Source organism: Mandrillus leucophaeus, unplaced genomic scaffold, assembly GCF_000951045.1.
Source record: "Mandrillus leucophaeus isolate KB7577 unplaced genomic scaffold, Mleu.le_1.0 Scaffold297, whole genome shotgun sequence".
Taxonomy (NCBI): Eukaryota; Metazoa; Chordata; class Mammalia; order Primates; family Cercopithecidae; genus Mandrillus; species Mandrillus leucophaeus.
Window position 1 is genome coordinate 1,138,752 of NW_012103109.1, and position 10,727 is coordinate 1,149,478.

Sequence of the window (10,727 nt, forward strand, 5' to 3'; positions counted from 1 at the left end):
CTGTGGAGTCAGCCCTGAGTGTGCTGCAATCCTCCCACTTCTCCATTCAGCCTGTCAGATGCTGCTGCTCTTCAACGTTCAGCCCAGCACCCTCTCACCCCTCCACAGCCCACCCTTGCCCACCCCTGCCCACCATGGGGAAGGTGGGACTTCCCTCTGATTTCTTGTGGGGGAGCCTTTCCTTGAGGAGTGTAGGGTTTAAGCCAAAAGTATTCTGGGACATTGAGTTCATCGTACTTTTCTCTCTACTTTTGTATGCATTTGAAATTTTCCATAATAACAGCAAAAAGGACTCTCTGCTCCAGCCTCCCTGGCACTCAAGCAGCTTGTGTATATCTTCGTAGATAAATTTACACTCATGGTTGACCTACATGAAGATAAAACAATAAGAAGAATTCCCTCTGCTGGCGTGTAGACCCACACTGCCCTTTTCCCGGCATGGTGATAACAGGAGAATAGAATAGGGCCTATGCCTTCTCTTCTCTAATGATCCTTGGCTTGTAAGTATTTTCCCCAAGAGATTATTCCTTTTTTATTTTTATTTTTGTAAAGGCAGGTGAGTTGCCTTTGCAAATCTTTTGTCCATTTTTCCACTGAGATTATTTTTCTTATTGATTTACAGGAGCTATTTATATATTCTGGATATTGATCTTTTGTTGGGACTGCAAACATTTTTTTCCCTGTGTGAGGTTTATCTTTAATTTTTAACCATGTTTCTAGTGATGTCGTTAAAATACTCTGACCTTCGTTACTGTTCTTGCTATTTGTCAGTTTAAGACAGGGTTCCATGTAAGAGTCCATCACACTGTGCTTCCTGGAAAATCTGTTAGTGATAAAGGAGACTGAAGCTTGTCTTCCCTCCTTGCCTTTTCCAGGAAGTGAATTTCATTTCATTTTTCCAGCTCTTATTGCTACCATGGTACAATAGGGTTAAAGGGGCAATCAGAGGCAAGATGATGACTGCATTGTGAGTCACTGCAAGGACTTTGCCTTCAATTCAGAGTAAGATAAGGAGCCAGGGAGGGCATTGAGCAGAGGAGTAGCTACAGCAATGGTCTAGGCAAGAGAAGGCAGTGGCTTGTATTGGGGTGATAGAGGTGGAGGTGGTGAGAAACGGTCAGATTTGGGGTGCATATTGAGGATAGAGCCAATAGGACTTGCCAGTGGATTAGATCAGCAGTGTGAGAGAAAGAAAAGAGACAAGGATATCCCAAGGTTTTTGGCCTAAGTAACTGTGGCTGCTTTTGTTCAAAAAGTAATCAAGTATTTAAATTGGGCTAAAAGTTAAGTCAGCTCCACAAATACAGAGACCATCTCTGTTTTGTGACTACTGATCCCCAAGCTACCACAGTGACATGTACATAAGCACTCAGTAAATGTTCGTGGAACGCTAAATAACAATCTTCTGTACAAATGGATAGCATCGGTGGTATAGGCTTCAAGCACGCCTGAGGACACATTTTGTTTCCACAACCCTTTGGCATCCATCTCAACTGTCCCAACTTCTCATTCCTCGCCCTCCCTTCCATTGTCATCTCACCCTAGGAAGAACGTTAAGTCCCCCACTGTACCCCCATGCTCCTGCCTCCTCCATCCTTCTCATGCAGGGTACCCCAAGGAGTGGGAAGATGGAGTGACAGGCAGGGGGGCCGAAGGACTGGAGAGCTTTCTCTCCGCTCATTTCAGTCCTCCTGTGGTTCTTCTGCCAAGGCTTTTAGCAACTCTGCTCGCTATCTGCATTAGCCACAAGAGGAGCGGATGGGAACAAAAGCAGGATGAGAGGCTCTTGTTCTTTCTCCCTTTCTAGAAGAGGTTAGCAGAGCTCTTCTCACCTTGACATTTAGTGGCAGACATTCATTACCCTAAATATTACACCACTAACAACTACACTCCCATCATTATCATTGTCATCACCAATCTGCTAATCAAAATAATTGCAATCACCATTTAGTAAATGTTTACCGTATGCCAGATGCTACTCATTTCACCTATATTATTGAATTTCATCTGTGAGGACTCTGCGAGGTAGGTAGTGTCATCCCCGTTTTACAGATACACAAACTGAGACAGTTTCACTTGACCCTTTTGTGGATCCCCTACCCTATACTTGCTTTGCAAGGCTCACTTCCTCATGCTAAATCCTTTATTGCTGTTTGCAAAACATGCTCAGTTTCTACTTGCAGTTCTGCAGCCTTCAGATTTCAAATCCAAATTTTTTAGAGTCAGGCACGGTCTCACTATATTTCCTGGGCTGGAGTGCCATGGCTCTTCACAGGCATGATCATAGCACACTGCAGCCTTGAATTCTACCATCTGAAGACATACCTTCCCCTCATGCCCTCAACTAAATGCTTGCTGCCCCAGGAGGGACTTTTCTTTATCTTTGGTGACCGTGTAGCCTTCAGTCTTTCTCAGATACTCTCTTCCCACTGCCTCTGGCACCTAGTTGTGCTCAGGCAAAGGGATGAGTATTGTTCTGCTTGATTTGGGGGAAAAGAATATTCACAATAGCTAAGATGTGGAAGCAATTTAGGTGTCCATTATGGGAGGAATGGATAAGGACAATGTGGCATTTATACACAAAGGAATACTATTCAGCCTTAAAAAGGAAAAAAAAATCAGTCATTTGCGATAACATGGATGAACCTTAAGGATATAATACTTATAATGAAATTACACAGATGCAAAAAGACAAATACCGCATAATCTCACTTATGTATGGAATCTTATGTATGTATGGAATCTTACTTATGTATGTGGATTTGAGCCCAGAGTAACATGGCACCAGCGGTTTGGGGATTTTGCTATTTTACCAAAAATAGCAAAAATCTCTTGCCAAAAATCAATCTCTCTCTCTCTCTCTCTCTCACACACACACACACACACACAGAGCTTTCTCTTGGCTTGAAAATGTTTTGAGGGCACATTGCTCTTGTTCACATGGCAAAGAAAAGTGTGGGTTTCAGTATCAAGCTGACTTGAGTTCAAACAGGCTGTACCTGAGCTGGGTCATCATGCCCAAGAAGCATGAGTCAGGGCTGAAATCTACTCACTGGCTCAGGCAAGCCCAGAGACCTGGCTGCGTCAGCCAGGGAAAGAGTGCCTTTTCCTAGCTGGTCTGCCCAGAAGACTTGCCTTTTTGCAGTGCACTCACTCAGAGGGGGAGTCTTTTCCTAATGCACACAAAGGTGCCTTATGTGAGGGGCAACCATGGTTCAAAACCCATTTTGCCTCATGCTAGCTGTGCTGCTTAAGACAGGCGTCTGTACATATATTTATTCTCTTCAGCCAGTAATTTGAGAACCCTGACTCTGCAGCAGGCACTGTGCCAAGTGTGGCAGGACCAGTGTGACAAAGTCACGATTCTGCCTCCGAGAAGCCTGCAGTCTAGTTGAGAGGTACTCACCAACAGTTGGACGGGCACTTAACCTAGCACTCCCAGAATAGATGCTGTAGAAGATGCTGAAGGAACAGTGTTCCAGGCAGTAGGAACTGCAAAGGAAAAGGCAGTGAGATGTAAAACAGCATAGTATCTGCAGAGAACAAAGCACAATTTGGCATTCCTGAAGCACAGAGGGTCAGGTGGGCCACAACAGGAGAAAGGGAGAGAGCCTCTGAGGCTCATTTCTCTTATCTCTAAAGCAAGGATGACTATTGCCTCCATCAGTCCTGGACCTGATTGGGTATTCAATGCATGATTGCTTCTATGCCCAGGCAGTTTTGGAACTCTGTTGCCCAGATTGGAGTGCAACGGTGTGATCTCGGCTCACTGCAACCTCTGCCTCCTAGGCTCAAGCAATTCCCCTGCCTCAGCCTCCCAAATAGCTGGGACCACAGGCACACACCACCACGCCTGGCTAATTTTTTAATTTTTTTAGTAGAGATGGGGTTTTGCCATGTTGCCCGGGCTGGTCTCAAACTCCTGAGCTCAGGCGATCTGCCTGCATCGGCCTCCCAAAGTGCCAGGATTACAGGAGTAAGCCACTGTGCCCAGCCCTAGTTTTGAAATTTCTCAAAGGCAGGTACCATGTCTACAGTTATACCCTATCATAGCACACTGCAGCTTTGAGCACCACTGTTTGACGACATACCTTCCCCTTATGCCCTCAACTAAATGCTCACTGCCCAGGAGGGTCTTTTCTTTATCTTTGGTGACCCTGCAGCCTTCAGTCTTTATCAGATACCCTCTTCGCACTGCCTCTGGCACCTATTCATGTTCAGGGAAGGGGATGAGTATGAGACACTGTGCTGAGAATAAAATCTGTGTTAAATAAGTAGTTTTTGATTGTCCAGTGCTAGCACATATTAGAGATCTAACAATTATTTGTTGGATGAATGAAGTAAGCCAGTCCTGAAGTCTGGTCCTCACCTCCTAGATCTGCCTGAGATATGGGGTTGAAGGAGGGTCTTTGGAGAGGAACGAGAAGGAGGAAGCACATCAAAACCTTCTTTCCAGAGGGAGTAGCTGCTTGGACCATAGAGCAAAGCCCTGTGCAGCATTTTCCTTAAACTGGGGGCTCCTGCTGTAGGGCCTCCACTCTCTGCTTTCTGCTCTCAGGGGCAGGACAGGGGAGCATGGCTGAGGTGTGAGTGGCCAGTGCGGGGGTGCGGCAGAGCTCCAGTCTCAGAAAATGACTGCTCATGTCGCTTGCTGGGAGTGGAAGGAAGAGGCTGGGGGCTGAAGAGGCAAAGCCGGGGTAATATAAGAATATCTTAGCTGCAGGGAAAAACACTCTTCTTTGCAATGAAGGCAATGAAATTAGAGGTAATTGTGAGACACAGAGATTCGATAAAACCTAGGGAGGTGGTCAGGTAAGGGGGGCTGGAACTGGCTCGGGAGATGGAACAGCTGTTCCTCCCTTTCAGCGTCGCTGGTAATAGCCCCTGTGTTGTAAGAATTGAACAAACAGTCCCTCCTGGCCCCAACCAGCGCTGCCCTGTAATGGGGGCAGCTGGAGCAGCCAGAGGAGTGGGGGTAGCTTGCCCACCTACAAGACACAAGCTTTCCCCCGAGACACCACCCTACTCCTGGGGTCTGGAAGCCCAAGAATGGTGGAGCTTGGACCTGCTGTAAGAGCAGGAGGCTAATGAGGATGACTACCATAGGACTGACCTCCCTTTCACCTGCAGGCCACAGGCCACAGGCCACCAGAGGCCCTGGGAGGAGCTAGGGCATTCCCTCCTTCCCTGTCCCCCGTGTCCCCCCTTTCACCTGCTGAGGATACAGTGGTGAGTAACTCACACCATGAAACAGAATGAAATGTGGAAAGTGCTGGTTAGGAAGCACAGGGCCATGTGGATGCATACAGCAGGTGAAAGCCCAGCACAGATGCTCCTCAGTTTGGGAAAGTCTTTAAGAAGAAGGGGTCTTTAGTGGGGCCTGATGCACGGCTATGGGGAGAGGAGTCAGTAGGAGGGGGTGATAGCTGAGAAAGCACAAGCACCTTCTGGAAGATGCATTGCACTTCAGAGGCAAGTTTTTTCTTTTCTATTTTTTAAAAATTTCTTACTCTAATCTCATGACAGATAAGGGTGGCAGGTTTTGAAGAAGGTTGCTGATGAGATAGAAAAGCAACTTGGGGAGATGCAGGGCAAACAGTGACCATGATGAAATTAGCACAGTGGCTTTGGGAACTAGTGATCCTGGGCTCTACCTGGTTGATCCTGACCGTGGGAGCCCCTGGGCCTGGAGCTGCCCTTGTCCTGATGGGAGGTCCTGTGGTGACTGCCCGCCTACTTCCTGGAATCCTCTAGCTGCTATGCCCTGGGCACTGTGGGCTATGGCGTGGCCACTTTGCCTGATTGCGAGGACACCATACATGAGCTGCAGAATCAGAACCAGGAGCCCGAAGCTGACTCAGCCCATGGACACCCTACCCTCATTCCTACCCAGACAGCCCTCTCTCCCATTCCCCATTAAAAAGCAAGTTTATTTTCTAATAAAAGAGAGAAAAGAAAAGCAACTTAGGGGGAAGGCCTATTACCCTGGAAGAAATTACAGTGACAATACTTAGGGGAATAGAACCATCCATACCAAAATGCCATCACAACCAACATGTCCCACAGCCAGGAATAGCTCAGAAACTCCACGAAGGCCCTCAGGGGACATTAAAGCCAATGGTGGCGAAAACTAAGGTGTAACATTTTATAAGTTTATGATGAAATAAGTACCAGAGTAGAACCCAAACTGAACAGATACCAAAAGAACAAGACTGTGTCCTTTGCAGGAACATGGATGGAGCTGGAGGCCACTATCCTTGGCAAACTAATGCAGAAACAGAAAACCAACCACCTGTTCTCACTTATAAGTGGGAGCTAAATAAGGAAAATAGATGGACACAAAGAGGGGAACAGCAGACACTTGGGCCTACTTGAGGGTTCAGGGTGAGAGGAGGGAGAGGATCAGGAAAAATAACTATCAGGTACTATGCTTAGTGCCTGGGAGACGGAATAATCCGTACGATACACCCCTGTGACACAAGTTTACCTATATAATGAACCTGCACATGTATCCCTGAACCTAAAAGTTTAAAACAATAAATAAGTAAATAAATACACATATACAAAATGTCAACAAGAACATATGGGAAGAACCATGCCAAAATGAAATAGTACAAAATGGTCATGCTTGGGTAAGGGACTGTGGCTGATGTTTCTTTTGTTGCTTGTTTAAACAAATTGTTTTTGTTTGTTTGTTTGTTTTTCTTTGAGACAGTCTCGCTTTGTTGCCTAGGCTGGAGTGCAGTGGCGCAATCTTGGCTCACTGTAACCTCTGCCTCCTGGGTTCAAGCAATTCTCCTGACTCAGCCTCCTGAGTAGCTGGGACTATGGGTATCCACCACCATGCCTGGCTGATTTTTGTATTTTTTAGTAGAGACGGGGTTTCACCATGTTAGCCAGGTGCAGTGGCTCACGCCTATAATCCCAGCACTTTGGGAGGCCAAGGCGGGTGGATCATGAGGTCAGGAGTTCAAATTGTTTTTATGATTTACATTTTCCACATTATTTTTACAAACTAAAAATGTTATAGCTAACAATAGGAACTACTTAACCATCTACCAAAGGGGAAATGGTACAGTTGTTGAAGGTGGAACATCAATCAGTGTTTAAAATGTGTGAGATGAGTCTGAGTTGTTTGGGAAAAAATTATTCATGATATGTTGTTAAGTGAGGAAAGTGAAGGGGAAAAATGTACAGGCCATTTTAGCTCAGGCTGCTATCATAAGATACCACAGGCTGGGCAGCTTAAACAATAGAAATCTATTTCTCATAGTTCTGGAGGCTGGGAAGTCCAAGATCAAGGTTTCCACATATTCAGTGCTGGTGAGGTTTTCTCTTTCTGGTTATGTCCTCACATGAGGGGCAAGGTGGGGTGCAGTGGTGGTGGTGGTGAGAGGGCCCATGGGCAAGTTCCCTTTCTATAAGGGCACTAATCCCATGATGAGGACTTCACGCTCATGACCTAATTACTTCTCAAAGGCCCCATCTTCTTTTGGAAGGCACAAATCTTCAGTCCATGGCATGTGAGTGATAAGAAGCCAGCAAGCTTATACATTCATCTGTTGACAGTGATTATTGCTGGGAGGAGTAAGAGGGAGAGATTCACTCTACTTTATACACAATTTTTTAAAAATTGTAATGAGCTTATTTTAATAACTGGGAAAAGGCTGGGCGCGGTCACTCATGCCTGTAATCCCAGCACTTTGGGAGGCCGGGCAGGTAGATCACCTGAGGTCAAGAGTTCAAGACCAGCCTAGCCAACATGGTGAAACCTCTTCTCTACTAAAATACAAAAATTAGCCGGGTGTAGTGGTGTGGTGTGCACCTGTAATCCCAGCTATTCAGGAGGTTGAAGCAGAAGAACCACTGGAACCCAGGACGGGGAGGTCGCGGTGAGCCGAGATCGTGCCACTGTACTCCAGCCAGGGTGACAGAGTGAGACTCTGTCTGAAAAAAAAAAAAAAAAAAGTAAAAATAAAGACAGATATTTATATTTAAAATATTTAAAATAAAACATGAAGGCTGGGCATGGTTGTGCACGGCTGTCGTCCTAGCTACTCAGGAGGCAGAGGTGGGAGGATAGCTTGAGCCCAGGAGTTGGAGGCTGCAGTGAGTTATGATCTCACCACTGTACTCCAACCTGGGTAACAGAGCAAGACCCTATCTTTAAAAGATAAATTTAAAATTTTTTTTAAAACATGTAAAATTTAAAACATGAATAACAGCAAAAAAAATGGTAGGTTTAGAAAAATGTTGTTTTCAAGCTGCTTGTTATTTCCCTTCTCCCTCAAAACAAGGTCATTCATGGCCATTGTCTCAGTGAGGACAAATTATGTTTCCTTCATTCTGCTGCCCAGAGACATTATGTTCTGCTAAACTCAATCCAGCTCAGTAAGCCCTTTATGTGAACATCTTCCCTGCGAAGGTCACCTGGCTAAATGCTGCAGCTATGGGGTGAGGGAAGGAGACATAAGCAAAAACAAGGGGAGCCCTTGTCTTCAGATTGACTGGAACATAGGGATGAGGAAGGGAATTAGGTTAGAAAGAAAAATGTAGGCATCTTTAGGAGAGTCTCTATGCTAGGACTTGCTCTGCAGGGAGTGAAAGGTGAGGGTGTGATAGGATTAGACTTGGTTCTTAGGAAGATCATTCCAGGAGCAGTGGGAGGACAGGCAAGAAGAGTGGAATCAGGAAGGTGAGAGAGCCCAGAGACTGGCCCACGTTTCCAGGGGAGGAGAGCCAGGCTGGGGAGGGACAGCAGGAAGTGCAGCCAAGGAGCCCCCTCTTATTGGCCAGCAGGCTTCTCTTAAGTGTGGCAGGCAGGGAACAGGCTAACTCACCATCTCTTCATGCCTGAAAGAAGAATGCACCCTGGGCAGTGGTTCCCAACCTTGGCGGCCCAATGGACTCAACTGAGGAGTTTTAAAAATACTAAGTCCTGGGTCCATCCCCAGATAGGCTAATTTAATAGATTTGGGGTATTTTGGAGCTTTCAGAGGATTCTAACGTGTGGTCAAGTTTGAGAGCCACTGCTTTAGAGTATCATCAAACACACTAGGAGTCCACGCTGCTGGTCTCCAGACAAGGTCTTACACTTCTGCCTAGAAGAGATGCTAAGCAGCTGGTCACTCTTTTTATTTGGCTCTGAATTTGGAGCTTTTCTGGGGATGTGACAACTATGTCCTCTGCAGCACCAAGAGCACTCAGCTACTTTGGCTCAGTACTACTGATGGCTTTTTGCCCTCTGACCTCTCCTCCTGTGTTCCTCATCACTATGTGTCCACTTCCTTCTGTATGTCCATGCCTTTACCATGCAATTTTGAGAGAGGCAGCAAGAAACCACATGTGTTTAGGGTAACATCCTGACCTGGAAGCTCCTTTCTGTCTTTTATGGGAGCAGGGGTGCCGGGGAGATTGTGGGCCTTGTGGACATCGTTTTCCTAGTCGTCAATGGCTGGATACAGGAAAAAGATATAATTTTAGGTATATTTATAAAGCAGCTGACCTCTGTCTCAAGATGGCTAGGATGAGCATTTGGAATAGAAAGTTGATGTTTGTGATATGTTACCAATACCCACAGTAATTAGGCATGAAGTTTGGCCACCTCTTCTATCAGTGAGGCCACCCAGAGTTATTCTTGTCTTTCCTCCACCCCATTGAGCATCTCTGATGTGACAAAACTGAAATGCTAGAGGCCTGGGTCCAGCACATGAGGCCAGAGCAGAGTATAGGTACCTGGGAATGTCAGTGCCATTCAGTGTGACCACAGTAAGGTCAATCACCCTGGCAACTCTCCCAGGAACCTGTCCGTGTGGCCAACCATGGGGTGACTTGCCAGAATCCATTCCCCTGCCAGTCTATAAGTGGCAAGCTTGGGAGACAGACAGCCAGGGTCCTTCTAGGGATGTGGCCAGCAACCTCTGCCAGAAACCTAGCATGATAGTGGCAGAGGGACAGTCACCTGCTGTGAACCACTGGATGCCCTCTCACCAACATGGGGCAAGCTGAAGAGGTGGGAGGAGGGACGGGAGCAGTGCGGATGCCTTCCCCTGCCACCTTCACAAATTATTACTATCTGCTGGGGCCTGGGCCCCACAGTGCATCTGATAAGGTTGTTAAGTCAGCCGGAACACCTGCCCGGCCATCTGGCACTTTTATCCTCTAGACCAGGCCACGCAGGCCTCTTTGCCCACCTCCTCAAAGGCAGTGGGCTGCAGGAGTCCCAGAACACCTGCTGGGGAGAATGAGTGTCCCCCCCACCAAGCCCCATGGGCTGCAAGGCAGCATTCTGGGTCCCCAGTTAACACTTCAGAAATCCTTCTTTACTTTGTTGAGAGATGGCTCCCTAGCAGCAATGTAGCAGAGTTAGGGGCCACCACTAAGGCTCCCTGGAGTTTAAACACAGGTTGATTCTGACCTCGCTGAGATAACAGAGCAACGTAGTAGTGGGGCTGGAACAGGGAAATTTAACCACAGCTTTTTCTTCTCTTCATATCAGACTAAATTGGAGCAGCAGCCCGGGGATCATTAATCATCTCAAATGCTGGGCTTCAGAATCTTATCTCCAATACAATCACCTCATCCCCTCTTCTGGGCTCTGGAAACCATAGCATTTGAGGAGAAAGCAGAGTACCTATGTTAGCAGATCTTGTTAGGCGCTATCTGACAGCACGTGACCCATTAATGTATATGTTTAGCTGTTCCAATTGAGTTCTGATTTGTGTTAA